The 25,763-nt window shown below is 42.2% G+C and overlaps 1 long non-coding RNA gene across 2 annotated transcripts in view; it reads left to right on the forward strand.

Moving 5' to 3' along the window:
- The window catches only part of LOC138740250 (uncharacterized), a 77,855-nt gene that overhangs the window by 46,585 nt on the left and 5,507 nt on the right, over positions 1 to 25,763 (forward strand). The window contains exon 3 of one of the 2 annotated variants that reach the window (XR_011342773.1): positions 9,487 to 9,702. The exons of the other annotated variant lie outside the window; for it this stretch is intronic. This is a non-coding gene — a long non-coding RNA (uncharacterized lncRNA). Of the gene's footprint in view, positions 1 to 9,486; positions 9,703 to 25,763 lie in introns of those variants that run through there. 2 annotated transcript variants of the gene reach the window in all.

Raw genomic sequence — 25,763 nt, forward strand, 5'->3', positions numbered from 1 at the left:
TGATCTAGCCATAGACTCAGCTCCAGTTGCTGTCCATTCCTCTACTATGCAAAAATCTCAGTCATAATTACAGTCTGTCGCTTCTTTGGGCAGAAAATTCCACAGATTTACTCTCTTGGAGAAGCAATTCCTCCACATCATCTTAAATCTATAAAAACCCCCATTCCCCCACCCCTGGGTTTGAAGCAACATCCCCTAGTTGTTTTATCACATGCTAAATTACCACAAATGCATCTGTTATAACATCTGCCATTTCTTTCAATGTATAGTAGGATGAATTCCAGCAAGACCAAGGGAACACTTCCAGTGAAAGGATGAATGGGCATGTGTTTCAAATGTTATGAGCCCAGAGGACCCATAAATCCAGCGGCCATAGATATTCACCAAGACAAATGGTTACTTAAACAAAAGTTGCTTTATAATTATCTTTAAACATGAAAACAGAATCACACTCTAACTTATCACTATTAACTTAACTAACCTAACTTAACCCCCTTCTAATTCTAAGCGCATGTGTATGTCTGTGTAAGTTCAGAAAAGTTCTTTGATTCACAGTCCAATCTCACTCCTCCAAGTTCACTGGTTGCAGATAATTCTTATACTGTGCATAGAATTTAACATTTATAAAGTTCACCAGGCTTTGGTGCTTGAAAGGTAAATGGTTACCGCTCAGGAAGGTTCTTGTCAATTTCCAGAGAGAGATTGGTTGTTCCAGGACAACCACAACTGATTTACTTCCATCAGCCATTTCAGTGTCTTGCTGACAAAACTTTCCCCCTCAGGGTTCTCCAGACGATAACCTCTTTCTTTCAGGTCACCACAGAGTGCATTTTTGTTTCTCTTATTCCAAGTGAAACATTAGACAACCAGTCCTTTCCTCTTGCATGAATCACAAGGGCTTTGACCAGGCTGAACTAAGCACTCACAACCCGTCTACTAAATGGGGTTTTCCACAAGCTTGCCAGCTTGTTCTGTTCCAGTCCCAGTTGTTGCTGCTGACTGTAAAACTGTAGAACTGATATATGTGTGTGTGTGTGTGTGTGTGTGTGTGTGTGTGAGAGAGAGAAAGCCTGCTTGACTCTCTCTGCTTGCAAAACCACATGACCCTCCAAGAACAGCAAGTTCCCTTCCAGACAGAATGTGGCTCCGACAAGCTCTTTCATCTGTTGCCATTTTGTAAACAACAATCCATTAGTGAAATATTTTGGGCACTCTCCAAAGCTCTTGCAAAGGCTGTGGGGCCGATATGTCTAGCATTAGCAGAGCTCCAGTATTTCAAATAAGATCTGTTTTTAAATGTTTGTATGTGACCTACTCTAACAAACCCTGCCCCAATTTATCTCCCAAAAATATATCTATATTCTGTCACATCAAACTCTGGGTGGATAGCCTGTGAGAAATGGTGAAGAAAACATTTTACTTGCTGCTTCTATCTTTGGCATTATCCTGCCAAGTTAGATTATGGAACCAAGAAATTGCCAAGTTAGATTATGGAACCAAGAAATTGCCACAGAAAATATGTGGATTAATGTTTCACTGACTTCATTTTTAAATTCCAAATCCTTAAATGACAACTACCAACTCCATGGCACCTCAGAGGCACATTATCAGAGTTGGATACCTTTTTTTTTAAGATACACCATGACCAGCTAAAATGCTGTCAAAGTCATAGATTTTAAGGACAGTTAAAATGAATAAATCACAGAGGACGTCCAACTTCAGCCATAACACTCAACGATCACAAGAAACTACAATGACAGATCAAAATGCTGTAAACATCCCTCAGCTGATTCAAAAAAAAGTCACTTGGATCAGAAGCCTGGCTTCACGATAACTTTGTGGCAATTTTCCATCTTTTCTCCTGAACTTTCTCCAACTCCAATGTATCTGTGTGGCTGTAGCAAGTCAGAACCTCAGTGCATCTGTATATTGAATTCATATCTGTGGCAATAAACTTGCAGTCTCACGCATTTATTTTGTAAGACATCAGTCTCACAAGTGGAAACTCCCAAAAAGACTGACATGATATTGCAGTTAAATGAGAGACCTGCATTGAGGTGACTTGATCCAAACCAATCAACAATTCTTGATCCAGTTCCAACAAATAGAATTATCCAAAATTCTCAGCCACTGAGTATTTAAAAACTAATCAGCAACTAAGAAAGCACAGATATTTTAAAACATTTAAATTCTTAAATTGCACTAATAGGTTGGAAGAGGGCTATTTACCTTTCAAACGAGCCCTTAAAAGTTGCACACAATATCCCCTCCACTCCATCTACTCTTCCAACTGCTTCAGAAAAGCAGACTCAAAGACTCATCCCATCCTGGCCACACTCCCTTCCTCCTTCCGCTTGGAAGCAAATTCATGAGTGCAAGATCATGACATCAGATTCAAGGACAGTTTCCTTCCCACTGTAATCAGAATCCTGAACAAACCTCATATGAGTAAAATTATGGTGCTTTTCCTCTGTTCTAACTGATCTCTCTCTGTTCCTCTGTACTATGTTTTTAACAGCACAATATGTTAACGTAAATTACCTTAATGAAGGCTCAAGCCCGAAACATTGTGTACCCTTAACTTCCTTTTGATGCTGCATGACCTACTGAGTTTCTCCAGCACTTTTATGTATTCTAATACAATCACACCATCTGCAGACATTCCTGTTTAACGTAAAGCATTGGTATTTCTGAATTGGATTGAGCGCCTTGAGATTTCAATAAAAATCGACCATGCAACATCCGTAGGAGAGAGAAACAGAGAAAACATCTCAAGCTGATTTTTTTAAAAACTCTTCCATGAACACTACCTAACCTGCTGTGAATTTCCAGCAGTAACTCTTTGTATTTCAACCAAGTAACTCAGTCTGGTGGCAACTCAGGCTATTGATTAGTGAAATTTTACAAGGGTAATACAGAGGAGAGATGTTCACATTAGGAATCATTCTGGTCCAGTAAATGTCGACAACATACATAATTATCATTCAACATGAAGGTATGGCTTTTTGGCTGTTTTAAGAGTAGCTGATCCCCTTTTTGCACTAAGCCAAGGCGTTTGTTTTCCTGGGTTTAAGCAGTATAATGCTTTGCAATGCGACTGGATTAGCTAATCCAGTCTGGTACATGGCACAGTGCTGGACGAACTCAGCAGGTCAAACAGTGCACTTTGTATAGCAAAGATAAAGTTACATAACTAACGTTGAGTCCTTCATCAAGGAATGAGCAAAATGTAGACTGGTTCCTGAAATTGGACCATGGTGCTAAGATCACTGCAGCCAATAAAGAAGCTATCAGCATTATTTCAGCTAGGGGGCCAGCCTACATTTTGCTCATATCGTGATGAAGGGCTGAAGCACAAAACGTTGGTTTTGTATTTTACTCCAGTCTGGTAAAACTGGGTTCCTTTATCTGATCCTTTCCCTTTCATACCCCTCCTGGAAAATGAGATATACCAGCTGAAGAAAAATAGCTGTGAAAAGATAATAACGCTCCTTGTTTTCACTTTTGGCATCTTGCCTCTATTTGCAATTAAGATGCATAAAATTAATGTAAGGTTTTCATGCTTTGATGTGATATTCCTCGGCAATCAAGGAAATTCAAACTTTAAAAGGGATGAAAATTAATATTAATGAAACTGGGGAACCACAACATTAAATAGTTTTACCATAATTTGCTCCCAGCATTATTAATTCTATCAATTACTTACACTGTGATCACAGAGCATAAACTCCGGTAAGACTTAACAGATTACTGGAAATGACTAAGATGACTTGAACATCCAGTCGCTGGAATAGAAATCCATTACCGCTGAGATCTGGCGCCACAGTTCACTAGGTTTGCTTCACATGAGAAATGAAACAAATTCAGATGTGCATAATCCGCACGAAATGGCCTGTTGTTGGTGACCAACTCATACAGCACCAACCTCGGCTTGTACTCAGCTGATGGTGCCATCAGCAAGGATCCAGTGAATGCACTGGTAAACACTGGCAAAAAGGGTTAGAAGAACTAGGGGGCATGGGTTAAGGGTGAAAGGGGAAAAGTTGAAAGGGAACATTAGCGGGAACTTCTTCACACAGAGAGTGGTGGGTGTGGAACAAGCTGCCAGCTGAAGTGATAAATGTGGGCTCAATGTTTACATTTAAGAAAAATTTGGACAGGTACATGGATGGGAGGGTATGAAGGTATATGCTCTGGTTGCAAGTCAGTGGGACCAGGCAGAATAATAGTTTGGAATGGATTAGAAGGGCTGAAAGTCCTGTTTCTGTGCTACAGTGTTCTCTGAGTTGCAGGTTAAGACAGTGGTGTTATTGTGGGTATAAGGGTGACTGGGCAACTTTTGGCAAGGGAGGAGGCGAAAGCTCACAATTTCCTCCATACACTAGTTGCGTTGGGAAAAGTATCAGGTTCGGTGGGTTTATAGAGAGGCAAGTCAGGACACAAGCGTTATAATCACACACACAACTTTAATTAACACACAGGAGACAAACGAGAGAACGTTAAACAGTACTCGATCACTATCTGACTTAAACAACGATGTAGACTAGGTTGGACTCCAACAACAATAACACACTAACACACTTGAGTACACACATTACAAACAGTGACTCTTACACACACCCAATTCCCTGACTCTACAATTACAGGAACTCCCTGACTTACGATCTACTGGGCTTACATCCATCTGCACATACAACCAAATTTTTTTTTTAACTACATGTATGTCCATGTGCAATACAGTGACTGGCATGCAGCAAGAGGAAAAATCTATCCTTTGGCGATAGATTGGCTCATTCCACCGTTTCAACAATTTTAAAGGAGAAAGAGAAAATACATGAGACTGTAAAAGGTTCTGCAAACATGAAGAGCCATCTTGATTCCTGTGCGCATGCACGAGTCTTCAATTAGAGCATGCGTGGTGGATTCATGTATTAGAGTTCAGAAGGCACAAATGCACGAGTTAAGGGTGCAAATTCAATATCGTCAGGGTGCTTAACTTGTGCACGTGCCAACCAAACTCCAATACACTAACCCACTGTGAAGACTCGCACATATGCACAAGAATCAAGTTGGCCGTGCCCAGCCTACAGACCCCAGGGCGCCGACTAACCAAGTAAGCATACACATTCTGGCTCTTATATGCCCTGTATCCCTGTTATAGTTCGACAAATACAACATTTGATTAAAAAGTTTGCTTTAAGACTCGGGTACTCCATGGCGCAGGCAAAATTCTGATTTAAATCCATTCCGAGATATAACTGATCCATCAGTCCCAATTACAGTCATAAATTAGGGACTGTAATATTGATTTATCACAATATTACAGCTCAGCTTCAGCAGAGTGCATGCCTTATCCGCAATACTTCCAGTGATGTCCACAGTAGCAACCTGGCATGGAGTGATATCTAGGTCTTGCACCATGAGGCAGAGAAAAAGAATGTGCTGTGCATTAGTGTTATATACAGTGCTAATCTGTGTTTCTTGCCAATAATGACCCCAGGTGATTTAAATTAGCCCATGGCAAGGTGTGCACTAATGGGTAGCCAGAGTCCAACCTTCATTAACAGGTGATCTGACTTCTGAATAAGTTTCAGATGGGGAGGACATGTGACCACCTGAAATACACACATTCCAGACAGACAGACAGACAGGCCATGTTTCCTCTACACATAACACCACCAAACAGCTGAAACAATGAAATGCCGCTGTGTTGTGCAACCTGATACCTTTGACTACATCCAACACCTTTTTGACCTGCTTACAGTTCAATAATGGCTTGTTCGGTTATCAAGAGAGACTGCAGATGCTGGAAAACTGGAGCAACACACAAAATACTGGAGGAACGATTGGTGGTGTAAGTTGCATCAGCAACTCAGGTTCAAATCCAGCGCTATCTGTAAAGAGTTTCTGCGTTCTCCAGGTGACTGTGCGGGTTCTTTCCAGTTTCCCCCAATGTTTCAAAGACATATGGGGTTCATTGGTCGCACAGGTATATTTGGGTGCTCATGGGTTGAAAGAGCCCATTACCATGTTGTATCTCCAATTTTAAAGAAATTAAATTTAAGCAGGTCCAGTAACATCCATGGAAGGAATTTGTATGTTCTCCCCGTGCCTCCGTGGGCTTCCCCTGGGTGTTCCAGTTTCCACCCACCCTTCAATACGTACCGGGGGTTGTAGATCAATCGGGTATAATTGAGCGGCATGGGCTTGTGGGCTGAAAGAGCCTGTTACCATACTGTATGTCTAAATAAATAAATAGACAGTCAACATTTTGGACTGAAAACCCTGGCCAAAGAAAACTCATGATCTTTGGTTTGTCCCCATCAATGGAAAGATCTGACTTAACTGGTAAGACACAAAGACATGGGGTCATTTATGTGCTGCTCCACAAAGCTTCAAGCGTGTAATCCTGGCCAGTACTTCAGCGTAGTCACTGCCCTCTGACACGGATGTGAAAGATCCCACAACACTATTCCAAAGCAAGGAAAATCAAACTCATGAAGAGATAACTATTTGCCTATTAGCCAAAACCTATTGGTTAGTGTGGGGTTAGTGCAACACTATGACAGCACCAGCGATCCGGGTTCGAATCCGGCGTTGTCTTAAAGGAGTTTGTGCATTCACCATGTCTGCGTGGGTTTCTTTCAGGTTCTCCATTTCCTCCCACCCTCCAAAACTTATGTGGTTTGTAGGTTAATTGATTGTAATTGAGAAGCACGGATTTCATGGACTTTCTACTGTACTGCATCATTAATTAAAAAATAAACTAACGGAGATAATGACATTACTACCTGCAGAGTCTCACTATGCATAAGGGGACACACAAGAGATTGGAATCTGGAGCAGAAAACAATCTAAATCTGCTGGAAGAACTCAGCAGGTCAAGCTGCATCAGAAGGAGAAAAGGAATGGTTGACATCAGGACTCAGGCTTCTAGCCCAAAATGTTGACCATTCTTTTGCTACTCAACCTGTTAAGTTCTAACCATGCATCTAATGATGACTGTGTTTCTAGCACTGTAACATGTCTAGACTTTAAAAGACTGCTCTGAGGTGCTCTGAGATCAGGAGAGCACGAAATATAAAGCAAGGCTTTGCAATAGCGCAGCTCTCCCTCAACAGAAAGCAGACTTTCAACAGTTAAGTCTGGGGTTCCTGAAGGGCTCTTCACTTGAAGGATGACGAGAAAGAAAGTTGACAGTGTTACCTCTTCACTGGATGACAAAGGATGCACAAGGAGGCGATGAGACAAACAATCACAGGGAAATGGAAAAAGTAGATTATGTGAATAGGAAGTGAAATGGAAGAAAAAATATTTTTTTCATTTCAGTAGCAACTTTGACTTTGCAACCAGAAACTCCCAAACACCGACAGTGAATGTTGGAAACACGGTCACTGTTGTAGATTTGGAGAGGATGTGCACAGCAAGATCCCAGATACAATAATGAATGGACTATCTTTTCACGATAATATTTGGGGATAAAGATGTCCCAGCACATCAGAAACCCCTTTGCTCTTTGAAACTGTTCCGAGATGTCTTACATCCACGAGAGGTAATAAATAAATTTATTAAATATAAGTACAGTGAAATCCCTGTTATCCAGAATTTAAGCAACCAGCAAAAAAATTGCAGAAAATAAATGGGTAAAAAAATACGGGTTTAAAATTGGCCCACCTCAACTTTAGTTCTCCATTCATGCAACATGCCATCTCAAGCAACTGGAAAACTCACTTATCTGGCATCTAACAATTCCCGTAGGTGCTGGATACCAGGGGTTTTACTGTACTTCAAAACATATGGGGGTTAGAGGTTAATTGGTGCATTTGGGTAGCATGGGCTTGTGGTCCAAAGAGGCCTGAATTTAAATTTAATAAAAGAAACATTTAAGTACTTTGAACAATGTGAGCTCCTGCACCTCTGCTTTCTTTATTAGAAGATTAAGGAAGTTCAGCCAGTGGCGGATTAACCATTAGGCTCAGTAGGTTGAAGCCTTGGGTGTTGGAAGGTAAAGGGGCCCAGCGCATTATAGTCTGATTAAACTGACTTAACAAAAATAATGAGGTTCATTACTCAGCCTAATCCACTTCTTGTAATTGTGCCATTTTATTAAAAGAATGTCCATTAAGCCCAGGCAGACTACAGCGCCAGCGATCGGGTCCGGGGTTTGATTCCCGCACTGTCTGTATGGAGTTTGTACGTTCTCCTCTCCCCGTGTCTGCATGAGATTTCCCCAGGGGCTCCACCAGGATTTCTCCAATATTTATTTGTTAAACCTGCCAGATTGTGAGAGACCCCACCCCACCCCCCAAACTGCACCTGAGCTAGTGGCAACACTGTCAATGGCTTGTCTTTGTCTGCTTGCATTGAGTGTTTAAGATTTTTAGAAATGCATTTTTGGTGCATTTCATAGTAATAACACTAGTGTGTCTGTAGCTCCCACACAAATGGCAACTCATGCTCACTTACACCTTCACCCGCAACTGCTGGGAGATAGTCTTTTCCAGCATTGTCAATCCTTTGGGAGAAAAGGGTGGGGGAGGGGGTGAAGAACGGAATTGGGCACGAGATTTTGAGCTGGGACCGGTTGGAAGAAGCCGACTGGTACGTCTGAAGTCGCATCAGGGTGGCTCATGCGAGAGAAGGGATAGAGGGGAATCTTTCAGGGGACGGAGAGACCTTACTAAAACTCAGCTTAAGGCCCAAGGGCCTTAATCCACTGAGTTCATCATGTCTCGCATGCCCCTCAATAACTTCTGCACATGCACCATTGAGGTAATCCTAGCAGTGAGTTTCAAGACCAAAAGGAGCCGTAGAGGGTGGTGGTGCTGCTCAGAACATCACTCAAACCTCCTCCTCTATTCTGACTCCATCGATACCTCCCATTGCTTTTCGAAGGCAGCAAGCACACTGAAAGACCCATCCCACTCTCTTCTCCCTCCTCGCCTCAGGGAAATTGCACACTAACAGACTCAAAGTTTCTTCCCACAGCCATCAGATTCCTGGATGAATCCCATAACAGTTGTCTGATGTTTCACTTCCTGTGTACAAAATGAGTTTTTCTTTGTAATTTTATCCTTTGCAATTGTACTCTTGCCCAGTTACTTTGTACAGCCGTCTGCATGTTAGAGGTGATTTGCCAATCAGCTTGCGGAAGAACCCTTCTCACTGTACCAGGTATTTGTTTAAATTTTTAGATATACAGCATGGTAATAGGACCTTGTGGCCCCCAACCCCATGCAGTCCAATTCCCCCAATTGACCCACAACCCCGGGTACATTTTGAAGGGTTCCTCCGGAGCACCCAGAGGACACCCACACAGACACAGGGAAAATGTACAAACTCCTTATAGACAGCGCTGGATTCAAACCCCAGTCACTGGCCTTGAACAACATTGTGCTAATTGCTATGCCAACTGAGCCATCCAACATATAATGTGACTCTACAGTTGAATTTGATGTCAGCTTAATTTTTTTCTCTTTTGCACAGACACGAATCTAGAATTGCTTGGGGGAGCAAAAGCACCAGCAGAGATCCATAAGGTCAAATGGCCGGTGTTTGGTCCTGTAAACTCCTAGGTCATTCAACAAGAAGTAACCAACTCAGGAGCTGACAGAAGTCTGCAGTTTCCTCAGTCAGTGATTTTGAAGAAAATTTCTCCACTTTTGAAAACTGTTTCTGTCTCCAAGCTTCTGTACAATCTTATTTGCATTTCACAATTGAATCATTGCAATCAGACATCATTTTAAAATCTAATTTATTTTTAAACGTTGCTTTAAAAAAAATTGAAAAACCTAAGAATGCTAATTTGTTGCAGTTTGATTAATACCTACTGTAAATATCCCCGGAAAAAAAGCATGTTAAAAGCATGTCATTCCACCAATTGTGAGTGGCTGAAATTTCCCAATTTTAAATTACCAATAATCACATTAAAAATAATAAAACTATACTTAAGAGTTGGGGGTGGGACATTCATCATTTCCTGAGTAATCTCTTTTTAAAAATATTCCTTTAAAATCTTTGAAAATATTCATATTTAACTCAGAAGATCTAGTTTAATATGCGGATCCTCCTCAAAGGCTCACGAATTAGCGGACACTACCTGTACTGATTAATTCCTGCTGGGAGCATAGTCCAATTTGTGGGGAGTACTGGCTTCTAGTGTAATGTTTTTTAAATATTTCAAAATATTGCTGAAAGTTTAAATTCATTAAATGTAATTTGTGCTTAATATTCAGTTATCCTTAACACGACTAACATTAGTCAAAATGCTACATGGAGAATATTTGGTGAGCTCAACTGAAGTTTTGATTTTGTTTGATGATAATTGTGGGCTTTGAAGGCCTCATTTATAACCATCTTGTCGATGTTGCTACACCTGGACGATTTTGATTCTGAACGCAAATCTCTCAGAGGTTTCCAGCTGTGACCTAGCAGCTGCATTCATGTAGCACCATGATCACCATGGGGAGGTTACACATAAAGTTTTGTCTTTTGAATTAACTAGCTCCTGCTCATATTCCATAACTCCTGGAGATGTTTGCATTTCTGTAACTATCTTTCCTGTCTTGAAAAATGCTTTAAAAATGTATGAGGGCATTTTTGTCGGGACAGATTTCCATCAGTCAGGTCTTTTATAATCTAGGAGCCCCTGTATTTATTCTCTTTTCCATGATATAACTTAATAATACCTCAATGTCAGCCTTGGGTAAGTACTTGAGGTGTGCTATATCTCTATTAGAACAACTTCAGTTCTGTGTGGCCTGTGTACTCCAGTGATAAAGTAAAGTTTATTTCGAGGAAAACTTGAATTTTAAAATGTTTGACTAGCAAATTTTCTGGACCATTGTATGTTATTGCTTCTAATACTTGAGTGTGCTCGTAATACATTCTTTAAGATATTAGAAAATTATAATAAACTTTCCATTTAACCTTGTAAGGTTAAAGAGCATGCAGGAAGCAAGGCTCCAGTGAATTGGAAGTGAGCATGAGAACCAGAGCCCGAGTGAGACAGAAAGGAGACTGAGAATTGGGGAAGGATTATGGGGACCAGACCCCAGTGAGTGGGGGGAGCATGGGGGTCCAGACCCTTGAGGGAATGGGAACCAGTCCCCAGTGAGTGGGGAGGCATGGGAACCAGACCCCAGTGAGTGGGAGGGGGGGCATGGGGACGAGAGCCCAGTATTAGCAGGTAGTACAGGAAACATCCCCTGATGAGACAGAGGTGAACCATCAGGATTTCTGAACAAGATAGTGGATGATTGTAGTTTTACTATTGTTGAATTTGAAAAGCAGGACTTTCCTTTAAACTTGAACAATTGAGTCACCTTAAAGATCCTGTGCAACACTTTAACTTCACAAAGTTGTCATTTTTATAGAAATGACCTTGCCACCTTCCTGAATTCTGAAATGTCCAGGCCCCCTGCTCAATGGATCTCCCAGCCCGGGTCTTTGAAGTCAAACTCTCTAATCTCAGTGGTAATTTGTCACAGGCTGGTCCACTCAGACCCCCACATCAGAAACTCAGAAGCAATCAGGCTAACGCAGTTAAACATTTCTTGCAAAGTTAATGATTGAAAGCCCTCACTTGGGAACCATCATGCAGGGAGAAGGTTTAAGAATGCCCAGGATTTACACTCTATGCACTCGTATCTGTCTTTTTTCACTTATACTTTAAGGAAAGGCTCAGGCCTGAAACATTAGTGATATATCTTTACCTCCTATGGATGTGTGAGACTGGCTTAGTTCCTCCAGCATCTTCTGTGCTTTGACTATAGTCACAGCATTTGCAGACTTTTGTATTTCATTGCACTTGTACTACATGCACAGCAACACAGATCAGGAAATATAGTCACCTAGTTCAAGATGAGGACACCCTGATCCCCCGCCCCCCCCCCCACCCCCATAATTTCATCTCACACCAGAACAGAAGCATCAGCATGCAGGAGTCCCTTCTGCCATTGAAGCTACAATGGAAATACAGTTCACCTCCAGTGACAGGACAGACCTGATACAGGCATTTCTGAGCAAATACACCAAAGGACTTTTGAAACTCAGCGGGTCCCACAGCACCCAGAGGAGGCAAAGATAGATAACCAATATTTCAGGCCTGAGACTTTGACAATGCTGGTTATATCTTTACCTTCTCTGGGTGCTGTGGGACTTGCGGAGTTTCTCCAGCACTTTTGTGTATTTACTACAATCACAGCATCTACAAACTTTTAGTTCACAACAGTCACTTCTGATACTTCTCACGCTGGTCAAGGCTATTCAGTCTATTGCATCCATGCCAACACTTAAAGGCAATCCTATTAACTGCTTCTCACATGTTTTTTGTTTCCTTGATTTTTCTGCCATTCATCTGCATGAGGGGTAATTTACAAAGCCAACCACCAGCATTCTAACTGGTTACATCACTGTCTGGTGTGGAGGTGCCAATGCACAAGACAGGAAAAAATACTACAGAGAGTTGTGAACTCGCCCAGGGCCATCATAGCCATTAGTCTTCACTCTATTAAGGACATCAACAAGAGGTGATGTCTCAAGAAAGCAGCCTGTATCATCAAGGACCCTCACCACCCAAGCCATGACCTCTTCACTCTGCTACCATCAGGAAGGTGAAGATGAACATTCAACATTACAAAAGCAGCTTCTTCCCCTCCGCCATCAGATTTCTGAACAGACAATGAACCCCAGACACGGTCTCACTTACTCTTCTTTTGCACTAATTTATTTATTTTTAAAAGTGTAATTTATAGCTATGTTTGCAGCTGCAACACTGCCGCAAAACAACAAATTTCATGTTGTTCATGGCAATAAATTCTGATTCTGACAGCACAGACTTTTACATCCTGGCCCATACATGACACCCTCCATTGTTTGTCACACACTGGGAGTTAGAATGTTCAATCCAAATCTCCATTTCCTTCAAGGTTAATGCTGTTGGATTCAGTAGTTATTCAGAACGGGTCCCTTCAGTTTTCTTCCACACTTCTTGTAATAATGTAATGTGAACAGTGCAAACCACAAGGTGCCTAGTTTGACAGAAAAATAGGTACCCACAGTTCCTGAGAGGAAATCAGTCGCTAAAAAAAACAGACCATGAACATGTGGCCCATAAATAAATAGAAACACTTGGGTTGTTTGAGTCAATTTTACTAATAGGTCAATTATTTACCTGTTATGGGGGGGGGGGGGGGGGGTGGGAGATTAAAGGGTCCATTTGCAGTAATTTACAATTCCTGAGAATTCTGTGACCACATAGTTGACAATTCCTTGTAGTTGCTATGAAATGCAAATTCAATTTGTAAATCTGCCCCATCTAATTTAACCCAGTTTGTCTCTGTAAAGGCCACTGGATAAGTCGCGTCACTGTCTCTCTTAACACATTTTCAAAATTTAATAATTTATTCCAAATCTAAGTCAGTCAATGTGTCTGATGTTCTTGATGGTCCAATCCTCTTACATTGAAGGTGCTTATCATTCAGGTTATCCAAATATTATCTAAATGCATATTTATGAGAGGCATAGATGGGGTAGATACCTCCCCATGGTGGAGGTACCTAAAACTGGAGGACATTGGGTGAGATGTTTGGAAGTTTTCTGAACTTTTTCTCCCAGAGGATGATTGGAATCTGGAACGCAGTGTCTGGGTGGGTGGAGAAGGCAGGAAACCTCACTACATTTAAAAAGTGTCTGGATGACAAGGGATAGAAGGCAAGACCAGGTGCTGGTAAATGGGATTAGTAATGGATAGGTAGGCAATGGGCATTCCAACATGGGCATTCCAAAATGAAGAGCCTGTTTTCAAACTGTATCACGCTAAGACTCTGTGACTATAGGGAATATCTTTTGTCCCAATATTCAAGAATTACCCATTCCAAACCAAGTTTCTCTCATGATCTCGATCTGAGTTATGGATTATTCAGTGTCATTTTCACAAGAGATGTGGATGGATTCGCTGTCTTACCCTTGAGAAACCATAAAATGTAGACATGTCCTTCCAGTACTCCAGGAAGTATTGCAGTGTTGGAGGCCCCCTCTGGCCTCTGGGTCGGAAGTAAAAGATCTAAGGGCAGCTTCCCTGATGTCCTATTCCACATCACATCTTCGACCGATGTCACATGGAGCTGTTCATCAGGTCATTATCTCTTTACTATCGGGGGACACTTTGCCTTGTGCAAATTGGCAGACACCATTACAACACCACAGCAACTTCAAAATAGTTCATTCACTTGCTAGGCTTTTGGGGATGTGAAGAGGTCATAAAATGCATTATAGGTTCAAGGACAGTTTCCTTCCTGCCATTATAAGACCCCTGAACAATCTCACATCAATAAAATTATCCAGCCTTCACTCTTTTCTATCTGATCACTCTTTGTAACACTCTGACTCGGCACTGCATCCTGTTTTTATTGCTGTACTGCAAATGGGTTGGCAAGCTGGACTGCTTCCAAAATGAATTTTCTCACTATATTTCAGTACACATGACAATAAACTTGAACAGACTAGAGACACAAGTCTTTCAACTTGTCAAAGCAGGAATGGACTGAAAGCTTTCCAGCACACTGTATTTTACCCTAATACCAAGAGTATTAGGGTTTAAAGAATCAAAATTTCACTGACAATAGTTGCAAATGGAACAAAGAAAAATATGGAGCAAAATTGAGCTTCAATCAGCATTACCAGGCTCTTGTTGGCTTCTTTTGACTGAGCTCTGAACTTAGCTCTTCTGCTGACATGGCGCAGTGCTGTAGTTTTATTTTGAAGGGATTAATTCTTGTATAATATTGCTGGAATCTCTCCCCTCCCATCTCTGCAGCCAGGCATCAAATGCCTTGATTAGTATCAGTCATAAATTTGTCATAGGGGTTTCTATTGTCCAGAAAAAACAATCAAGATCAAAGCAATACCAAAAGTGCTAGAGAAAGTCAGCAGGTCAGGTAGCATTCACTGGAAGCAAAAAGCCCAAAAGGTCGATTGTCTTTCCACAGGCGCTGCATGACCTGCTGAGTTTCTCCAACACTTTTGTGGACTGCATTGGACCTCAGCATCTGGAGCTTTCGCATTTACCAGGATCAAAGTACGAAAGATGATCAGGGCAACACTAGAAGGAATGGAAAGAAATTTGATTGTTGATGCATTGGGTTAAATAGAACCTTGTGCGGAGATGACTGCAATGTTTAACTGCTGCCGAGGTAGCTAATGCATGAGTTTATTCCAATCAACTCCTTGGCGCAAGGAGAAGCTTTTCCTTCTGCTCATGTAAACAAACTGGCAGCAAGTTGAAACGCATGCTTTGGCAACTTCTCTACACGTTGTATCCACTCCAAGGTATTATTGAAATAGAACAGAAGAGAATATTGATGTTTCATGCTTTAAGATACAATAAGAAATGTACAAAGTCAGGTCAGAGATGAGATTTGCTCTCTCTCTTTCTCTCCCATCACCTGCATTTGTGCTTTAAATAGCCATGCTATGTATGAGATTCTAACTAGACTGCTCATAAAACAATTTCTATCTCTGCATCTTGATACATCTGACAATAAACTTGAACTTCAACTTGTACCTGTTGGGTTGAATGCCAGAACAGGCTTGAGGGATGAGTGTCCTGGGTACAACCATTGAAGAATAGGTAATATAACACCCTCATTAGGTGTTATAGTTCGGTGTGCCTTGAGCATTTGGTTTCTGGTTAAGGATCCAACCAAGCCCAGAAAAAAGAATTTTGTTTAGCAGTGGAACCATAGACAGGAAGAACCAGATGTTTAGGAGCAAGAGTCGGCCATTCAGCTCATCAAGCCTGTTCTGCCATTCAATGTAATCGTGGTTGATCTGACGGTAGTCTCATCTCCACCCACCTGCCTTTTCTCCATATCTCTTAATTCCCACACTATATAAAACTCTATCCATCCTTGTCTTAAATCTATATATATATCTGGTTTCTGCACTGAACTCCCTCAATAATTGTACAGTCACTGCACCTCAATTAGTGAGGAAAAGTATTTACAGCGATAATCGCAACACACGCACCTCGATAAACCCCATTTGGGCATACCTGAGCAGTTCCCCCCCCCCCCCCAAGCTGACTACAGAGTAAAGCCCACCATGTGGAGTTCTCCTGGGATTGAACCCAAGCTCCACTCCAGGTTGTGAACTGTGGGCGATGCTGGAGAGTCATTTGCAAGGTGCGAGTTGGTAAAGGTCAGGGGCTTATCGGGGTGCATGCCTGGAATCACTACTGTGCATATGTAGATGGTCTTTACAAAAGCCAGCCTATTGCCTTCTAGCTTTCATAAAAGGGTTAACCAATGACAGAGCCTGATACTATACACCTTACGATGATATAAGAACCCTGCAGATTTGAACACCCATGCCAGCTGAGGAAGAAAGGCTATGGGCCAGTTCACATATGAAAGTGTACTGGTGCAAGGAAAGCCAGTGGAACAAAATGACTGTGTTCACTATTCGAGGGCTGGCATTGAATGCTAGCCCTTCAATATCCTTGAGAAATGCTGGTGAGTTCTGCTGCCCTCCTGGAATGGTTCTCCCGCTATGTAACTAGGTAGGATTTTGAACCAGTGATGGAGGAGGATGGGATGCCAATTGAAAGGAAACTGCAGTTGGTGGCATTTCCATCTATCCTTGACCTTCTAGGGAAGAAGTCATGGGTTTAGGAGGAAGAAAGTAAGATGCTATTTATATAGGTTCCTTCAATCTCAGGATATCCCAAGCTCCACAGTCAATGAACAATAGTTCACGTTCAAGGTTCCTTTATTGTCATGGTACACAAAAGGGACACAATTTGTTTTCCTCTCTTGGCCCTGTATAGGCACACAAAAGGGAACATCTAGTCCAGCAATACTATCAAGATGAGAAAGAGAAGCAAAAGAGAGTCCCTCTAGAGACAGTGAGTGTCCATGGATCCGCTACTTCCTCCAGTGCAACCATTTCCTGCACTCCCGTAACCTCCAGAGCTTCCTGTCTGGACCAACGATGAACCCAGGCTCCAGACTTTCAAGTCTCCCATCTCAGCCTTTTTCCGAACAACTAAAATGATCAGGGAGCTGTCACTGACTGAGGCCCCTTTGGGAGCTCTACTCGTCATTAGCCCTTCACAGATCCTGGACCAGATACCTGGTCCCTAGAAGCAGGTCGCCAGAGCCCACAGCCACTGAGCCCTGCACTGGTCTGCTGTTGTCTCTTACTCTCAGCTCCATTTGTCTGTGGGTCTATAATCGCATGGATGTCAGACTTTTAAGATTCTCATTGCTGAAAGCCTGAACCAAATTTTACAGTTGAAAAATGAACAAAGGGAAGCTGGAGAGACTCAGGAGATCAGGCAGCATCCATGAAGGGAAATGATCAGTCAACATTTCAGGTTGGGGTCCTTTTACAAGACAAAAGTAGAAAGAGAGACAGCAAGAATTAAAAGGCAGTGGAGCTAGGGTGGAGCCAGTAGGGGGTAGGATATGGACAAATGAATAAGAGAGAGATGAAGAACATGTAAGGGAAAAAAGAAATACGGAAGTGGGCAAAGGAGAGATGAATCCCTAATCTGTACCATTCCTTAAAGCCTTCATGGAGAATCCAACGTTCATTAATTCCAAGAGGAAGATGATGCGTTGCTCTTCAAATTTACGTCTGGGCTCATCCGGTCTTTGGCGAGAACAAAGACATACATGTCTGTGTGGGAATGGTGAGGGGAGTTCCAGCTCAAACCTACAGATGAAGCACAGGTACTCACTGAAGTGATCACCCATCCCACATTTACTCTCACCGATACAGAAGAGGCCAAATATGCTGAATGCAGTAGATTAAGTTGTTTTTACAGCTATTGTTTGAGGATCACCATGGTCAGTATTAATTTTATTCTATATTTACTGAATTAAGTTTAAATTCCTTAGCTGCTGTGGTGCGGGGTTGAAGTATTTCTTCGATCTGAATCACTAGTCTGGGCACATTCTGATAAAATCCATAAGAAACTAAAAGGAAAATTAGGTACATCGTAGATGGTCAATTCGATAAGACACAAGCTGGAATTAACCAGCCCATTCTGAATCCAGCCAAGCACTGATGTGACACTTGTTTCAGGAGAACAAATACTTCATGTCACATTCCCCACTGGTACCCACAGAGGATGTCCACCACCAAGGAAGGAGGGACAGAGATTCCTGCAGTCAGCCAACACTACTCCATTGGATGAACTTCACACATCCTGATGTGACAGGAGCAGCTTATACCTTTACACCTTGAGGTCCAATGCCCACTTCTTGATGACCAGTTATCCCACAGGCATGGCTAGCATTCTGAGCATCCACTCACATTTATTGTCTCACCTCTTGCAGCTCCTCCACCCTCAGTCAGGAATCCCTCTGCAAAACCTCCATGCCTGTCCCGTATCTAAGAATGGATGTGCTAGCATTGGAGAAAGTCCAGAGGAGGCTTATGAGAATGATCCCAGGGACGAGGGTTAACGTATGAGGAATGTTTGATGGCACTGCATCTGTTGCTCACTGGAATTGAGAAAGATGAGGGTGGATCTCATTAACACCTACCGAATATTGAAAGGGCTGGAAAGGGTGGATGGGGAGAGGATGTTTCCAGTAGTGGGAGAGTCTAGGCACAGCTTTAGAGCAGAGATGAGGAGAAATTTCTTCAGCAAGGGGGTGATGAATCTGTGGGATTCTCTGCCACAGATGGCTGTGGAGACCAAGTCATTAGGCAGATTTAAAGTGAAGGTTGATAGGTTCTTGATTAGTAATGGTGGCAAAGTTTATGGGGAGAAGGCAGGAGAATGGGGTTGAGATGAAAAATACGTCAGCCATGATTCAAATAGCAGAGTTAACTTGATGGGCTGAATGGCCTAATTCTGATCCTATGTCTTATGTCCCTTCCTTAAAGATTCTCCTTAGCCATCCACCTCTTTGATTAATGGTCCTAATTTCTCTTTCGTTCAGTGTCCACTTTTTTCTTTAACTCGTAACACTCCAATGAAGCAACTTCTTATGTTGGCTTCAGCTACAATAAAATAAGCTGTTACTGTTGCTATTCTTGCTACTTGGAGACCATTTAGATAATGTTGCAGGTTCTAAACCAGGAGCCACAAATCAAAGTGAAATGCAGATGTTATCTTTTGAGGAACCCTGCTTTGAGGATGGGCTGCATTAAATGTTACAGCAGCTGGTTACTCTCATTCCTATGGGTCATTTTCTTTTTGTTGGTATAGCCAATGACATGGATTTTGCAAAATGGTGTTTGAGCAATTTTCCATAGAAAGGAATAGTGTGTCGCTGCTAGGAACATAGAACATTTTATATTCAAGACTGACATCAGCTGAAATAGCAATCAAATAAAGCGACCTTAAACAAAGAAATCTGCAGACTCTGTGGTCAAGTGCAACACACACAGTGTCACAGGTCACGCAGCATCCATGGAAAGCAGAAGACAGTCGATGTTTCGGGCTTGGGCCCTTCTTCAAGATGCCAGAAATCGGACACCCACCAAAAGTTGATAAAGTGACCGCTGGTCGAAAGAGAGACTCTGGCTGGGATTTATGAAGTAATTAATAGAACTGGGGAAGTAAACTAAGAAATTTCAGATCGTTTTCCCAGAGGGAACTGGAACTTCACTTAGCAAAGATAAAGTGCAAGGCAATACAGGAAAAGGAAATAGGATTAGAAGATAGAAGTTTACAGCCCCTCAGCCCCACAGCCCCTCACTGTTTTGCTGACTTAATAACTTACTCTAACAATTGCCTCGAATTTCCCTCCATTTTTCTCAGTTCCACGGACCTAGCTAATGGTCTCTTGAAAGATCCTATTGCACCTGCTTCCACCACTATTGCCAGCAGTGTGTTCCATGCACCCACCACTCTCGGTGTGAAAATCTTACCCTTACATCCCCCTCTCTTGCTCCCAAACATCTTAATATGTTGCCTCATGTTGGCCATTTCAGCCCTGGGGAAAAGCCTCTGGCCATCCACACGATCAATGCCTCTCATCATCTATCAGGTCAGCCCTCATTCTCTGTCACTCCAAGATTAAGTTCACTCCACCTCTCCTCACAAGGTGCACCCTCCAACCCAGGCATTCTCTCTATAGCATTCATATCTTCCCTGAAATGAGGTGACCAGAACTCAATGAGTGGGGTCTAAACCGGGTGTTATATAGCTGCATCATCACGACAAGGCTCTTGAACCCGATCCCACAGTTAATGAAGGCCAACACACTGTTTACCTTCTCAACCTGTAGAGCAGCTTTGACTGTCCTATAGATTGACTGGTTAATTTTACAAACCATTGGCCAATGGGCTGAAGGCTTCTTTCTCTCCTCTATTGTTCGACCCAAGGTCAGTAACACTTAGGAGAGGGACCAGGTACATGAACCACGGCCAGGCGTGGATAGAAAGAATGCAGAGAGGACAGAGTCCTGGGATTGATGTGCAGGGTTTCCTAACAATCCCCGGCACAGCAACCAGATTCCTGAAATGAATCTGCTGGATTAAACAATGGCTAAAAAGGTAGCACACCTCCAGTGTGTGGTGGATCATGGAATAGACTGCCACCTAGTGCAGTGAATGTTAACTCAAAGTTGGAACATTAAAAGATGGCAGAGTCCTGATTCAAAGGGAAGGGCCAAGTACAACAGCAGGAGAGAGGCCATAATGTTCTGTTCCTGGTGGCTTCTATCTATGAAGCCAAATAACAGAACAAGTTACAGAAATGAATAGCCTTTCACTGTTCCTATTGTCCTATCTTTTTATCATGAATGTGCCACACATCATCTCATGTTTTTAGAATGACCTGACCTCTTTTGCTATTTCTGTTGGCAGTGTGCTGGAGCTCGCCTTAAGCCTTTGCATGGCACTGTTCTATTGTGTAGAATATTCTGTGTATTCTTCTGAGAGCTGCCGTAACGAGAGAGGACGATATTTAAAGGGGCATTCTCACAGGCATAAGTGCAAAGTCCACAATGGGTAATTAGTGACACAAGACGTTACTGGGTCAGCGATATGAATGTTTACACCTCAGCACGTTTAGTAGATGCTCCCAAAATGACCTTGCCATGGCAACCAGATATCATAGGCCTCTGCAGCAGATGACTGGTTCAGGAATGAAGCATAACAGTAAACTCCCCGATGATAAAGATGCAGCCCTCTGAATACGTTAACACATAACATTCTCCGAATTCTGCATTGCAAACAGGTTCAGTGCCAGGAGCTGCCTCTTGGTTGGACTCCGGGGCTTAAAGAGGTTATTGCTCTCCGTGCCACCGCCAGCTGGTTGCAATCGGTATTACAAGTTGGATAAGCAGGAAAGGGAAGGCCACAGTTAATTGAAGGCCCATCTTGACTCGCCCATTACTCTGAACAGCATTTTTGCCTCTATTAGGTTTTTACATACATTGTGCAAAATAATGAATACACAATAGAGAGATCTTGTAGAATTTATCATACAAAACAGTCTGCTTGATCCAAACTTGTCATGGCTGGTGTTTAAGACCCTGACAACACTCCATATCACCATATACAGCACAGAACAGCCAGTTTGGCCCCACTAGTCCATGCCGGAACAAATTCCCACCCTCCTTGTCCCACTGAGCAGCACCTGGTCCATACCCCTCCAATCCTCTCCCCTCCATGTAATTATCCAGTCTTTCCTTAAATGTGATTTATTGTCAGAGTAAACATACATGGACATCACATACAAACTTGAGATTATTTTTCCCTGCGGGGGAGACAGAATTACTGCTTAATGGTGGTGCAAAAAAACTGGACTCAAGAAGATATATACATCTTTGGCTTGGCTTCACGGACAAAGATTTATGGAGGGATAATGTCCACGTCAGCTGCAGGCTCGTTTGTGGCTGACCAGTCCGATGCGGGACAGGCAGACACGGTTGCAGCGGTTGCAAGGGAAAATTGGTGGGTTGGGGTTGGGTGTTGGGATTTTCCTCCTTTGCCTTTTGACAGTGAGGTGGGCTCTGCGGTCTTCTTCAAAGGTGGTTGCTGCCCGCCAAACTGTGAGGCACCAAGATGCACAGTTTGAGGCAAGATCAGCCCACTGGTGATGGTCAATGTGGCAGGCACCAAGAGCTTTCTTTAGGCAGTGCTTGTACCTCTTCTTTGGTGCACCTCTGTCTCGGTGGCCAGTGGAGAGCTCGCCATATAGCACGATAGATAGATATATATATACTGTACATGTAAACTAATAAAGAAATGTAAACAAACTGACTATGCAATACAGAGTGAAAAAAGAAACAAAGTGTACAAGTATGAGTCCTTAAATGCATGCCTGGTTGAGTTTATTGTTGAGGAATGTGATGGTGGAGGGGGAGCAGCTGCTCCCCTATTCATTTGAAGATTTTCCTATTCTCTCCTTCCTTCACTATCCAACATCCACCTAAATCCACCTTTACTGTTTCCTTCATCACTTTCGACAGTTCTGCAAACTCTGAATAAAGAAATCATTATGATTTCTTAGAGGCAATCTTAGAATGGGGATTCAAATTTCTGATTTGAATTCATATAATTAAGACATATTTCACTCAAAGTTTTCAGGATACAGAAGGGATTTATTGGATAGATATCGAGGAACTATTTCCACCAGTTTGGAGCAAAATAAAGCAATCTGCTGGAGCAGCTCAGGGTCGAGCAACATCAGTGAGAGAAAAAGAATTGTCAACTTTTCGGGCTGGAACCCTTCATCAAGAGTGAGATTAATTTTCAGCAGGTGCAATGGACTTGAAGGAATGCTTTTACAATCCTCCAAACATGGGACAAATTAACTAACAGAGTCTACTGAGTGTTTATAGAGTGACATCAGCACTGTGCAATGTCAACTGAAGTTGCATGAAAATTCACTCGGTGAAGGACGCAGTCCGATCAGGATACGATGAAAGGGCCCGTAAAGTATCCTGTCCAGATGCTTCACAGTTACAGAATGGGACTGCAGGGTCCCATATCATAAGAAACGTGAAGAGTTGTGAACGCAGCTCTGGCCATCGCACAAGCCAAATTCCCCTCCTTCAACTCGGTGTCGATGTCTCGGAAAGGCAGCCAACCTGTTAAAAGAACCATTCCACTGCAGTCTGATGCACCATCAATCACTCAGGAGACTATTAGGAAGAAACCAATAGGCTTTAGTTAACTTGAGAACATAGTATATCCCAACTGTTTGGCTGTCCTGCACTGAGTTGCAGGGGATCTGTGGAAGAGTCACCTTTATACAGGAGCCTGTGGAGGGGGGCCACAGGTACAACTGGCCAATAGGTGTACCTGACCAGTCGTTTACCACAGTCACACCCTCTTCACCCGCCTGCAGCCAGGAAAAGATATGTGTTTGAAAACACAAACTTCCAGCTTCAAGGACAGTTTCTTTCCCACTGTTATCTGACTCTTGGACGGATTTGTCATGAGTGAAATACGAGGCTTTGCTCTATTTAGCTGCACTTTGGTTTTATTGCTGCATTATCCCCTGCACTTTTTGCTCAAACCTTGATGAAGGGCTCAGGCCCGAAATGTTGGTTTGGTATCTTTGATACATAAAGAATGTTGAGTGACCTGCTAAGTTTCTCCAGCACTTTTGTGTATTAAATTAAAAGCACAGCATCTGCAGACTTCCTTGTTTAACTCCTGCACATCTGGGCTTATTCTTACACTACCTGCAGAACTATTGAATCATTTGCCTAGAGAGCACATAAAACAACATTTTTCACCGTATTGCAGCATTTACGACAATAAACAATTCAATTCATCCTGTCTAGGTCAAGCAGCTTGTTGTTTCATAGAACACTACAGCACAGTACAGGCCCTTTGGCCCTTGATGTTGTGCTGACCCATCTACCAGAAAAAAAAACCCTTCCTACCTCTTAATCCTTTTGTTCAATCATGCCCATCCAAGAGTCCTTTGAAGGTTTAAAGGGAAATTGGTCAAAAGCAAGCAAACAGCCCTTGGTTTGGAGATAATTTGGGCTGCAGGACTGTTTCTGTGTGTGTAAAAGACTAGACATTCACAGTTCTAAAACCTGTGACATTTTGGATGGGCACACGATAGAAGAACACTCTCGCTAGCTTTGCATGGACCTATCCAGCTCCACTTCAACACACAATTCCAGAAGCAGAAGGCTGCCCTTAGAAAGGGTAGGAGCTTCTAAACCAGAAGGAATTGCAAATTTAAAAAAAAATTACAGCACAGTTGAAGCAGATTCCGACCATTTACACCTGACCTGCACAATTACACCAAAATTTACCAGCAACCTCTTATATTTTGAAGGGTAGGAGAAAAGCAGAGCAGCCAAAGAAACTCACACAGATACAGGGTACAAGGTCCTTACAGACAGCGCGGTATTTGAACTTGAGTGACTAGTGCTGTAATAGCATTGCTCTAACTACCTACCCAATAACAAGACCAGCAGTTAAGCACAGTGCTGTTGATTCTCATAAATCATCAATATTTTAGAGGGGCTTGGACAAGCGAAGGACTTAGACAGATGTGCTTTGGTTGAACACTCCATGAAAAGTTTTAAAAAGATGGTTAAAATCTAAAAATCAAGAATTTTTTTCAATCAAAAATGGATAAAACAAATCCAAGAGACCAAGGCAGCAAAAAACAAAAGCTGAAGAAGTTTCTATTCAGCCAGGAACATCGAGTGAAAGCCCAAAAGGGAGTGGCGTAAAAGTGGCCTCAGGACCGGCAGAACCTGGTCAGGACAAGAACTAAACATTATCCTGGAGAAAATGGATAATTTGAGTAATTGATTTGCAGGCGTCAAAACTGTAATGAGAGACATGTCTGAGAGGATGAATGAAATTAAAGAAATTGTTGAAGACAATGCAAAGAATGACTGAAGTAGAAATGGACTTGGTAAAAAGATGCAAAGAAGTGGGAGGCGGACAGACAAGGTCTGTTGGACAAGATCAACCACATGGAGAATTTTAACAGATTAAACGATTTCCGAATTATTGGACTGAAAGAAAGAATGAAGGGGAGAGATCCGGTGAACTTCTTTGAAATATGGATCTCATTCGTGCTGGGGGAAGAGAAATTCAGAGAAAAGTTACTATGAAAAGGGCTCACCAGACCCTTGGATCAGCAACTACGACCGGTCCTGGTAAGACTTTTGAGTTTCTGGGAACAGGAAACAATTCTGGGAGCAGGATATAAAAGCCCATCTGATATTGACCTTGAAAAAGTGCTATTTTTCTAAAATTTTAGTCCAACTTTGATTAAACAAAGAAAGGAGTTTGATGATGTAAAAAGACAAATGCGTTCCAAAAACTTGAAATACTTGGTGATATATCCCGCGATTCTAAGGATCGAAATAGCAGAAGGTAATCAGCAAATTTTCAAGAAAAAGAACGAGGTGGATGATTTCTTGAGCAGATTATGAAAAGTCTAAAGTTACCAAAGAAGAAGACTGTGAATAATGTTTACAATGGGACTAAGTAAAATTTGTATTTTTTTTAAAACCATCTTGTATTTATTGGTGTAAAGTAAATTTTATTGAAATGTTTAACGGAAAGCTCAGAAAAGAGTAAACACCTGAGAAAAGTAGTAGAAGGGTGGAGACTCCGGTCTAAGGGGGAGAATGGCCCCCAGAGAGGAGTATCTATAAAAGATGGTGCAAAAGGGAGGGGTTCTTCTTCCTCAAAGAATTCCACATGGGCTTCTCTCATGGGCTTTTGGGGTTTCCTGCTTATGTCACTGACAGGGCAGAGACATTGTGTGTGTGTTTTTTTTAAAGGGGAAAAATCATTGTATTATT

The sequence above is a fragment of the Narcine bancroftii genome, chromosome 8 (assembly GCF_036971445.1).
Source record: "Narcine bancroftii isolate sNarBan1 chromosome 8, sNarBan1.hap1, whole genome shotgun sequence".
Lineage (NCBI taxonomy): Eukaryota > Metazoa > Chordata > Chondrichthyes > Torpediniformes > Narcinidae > Narcine > Narcine bancroftii.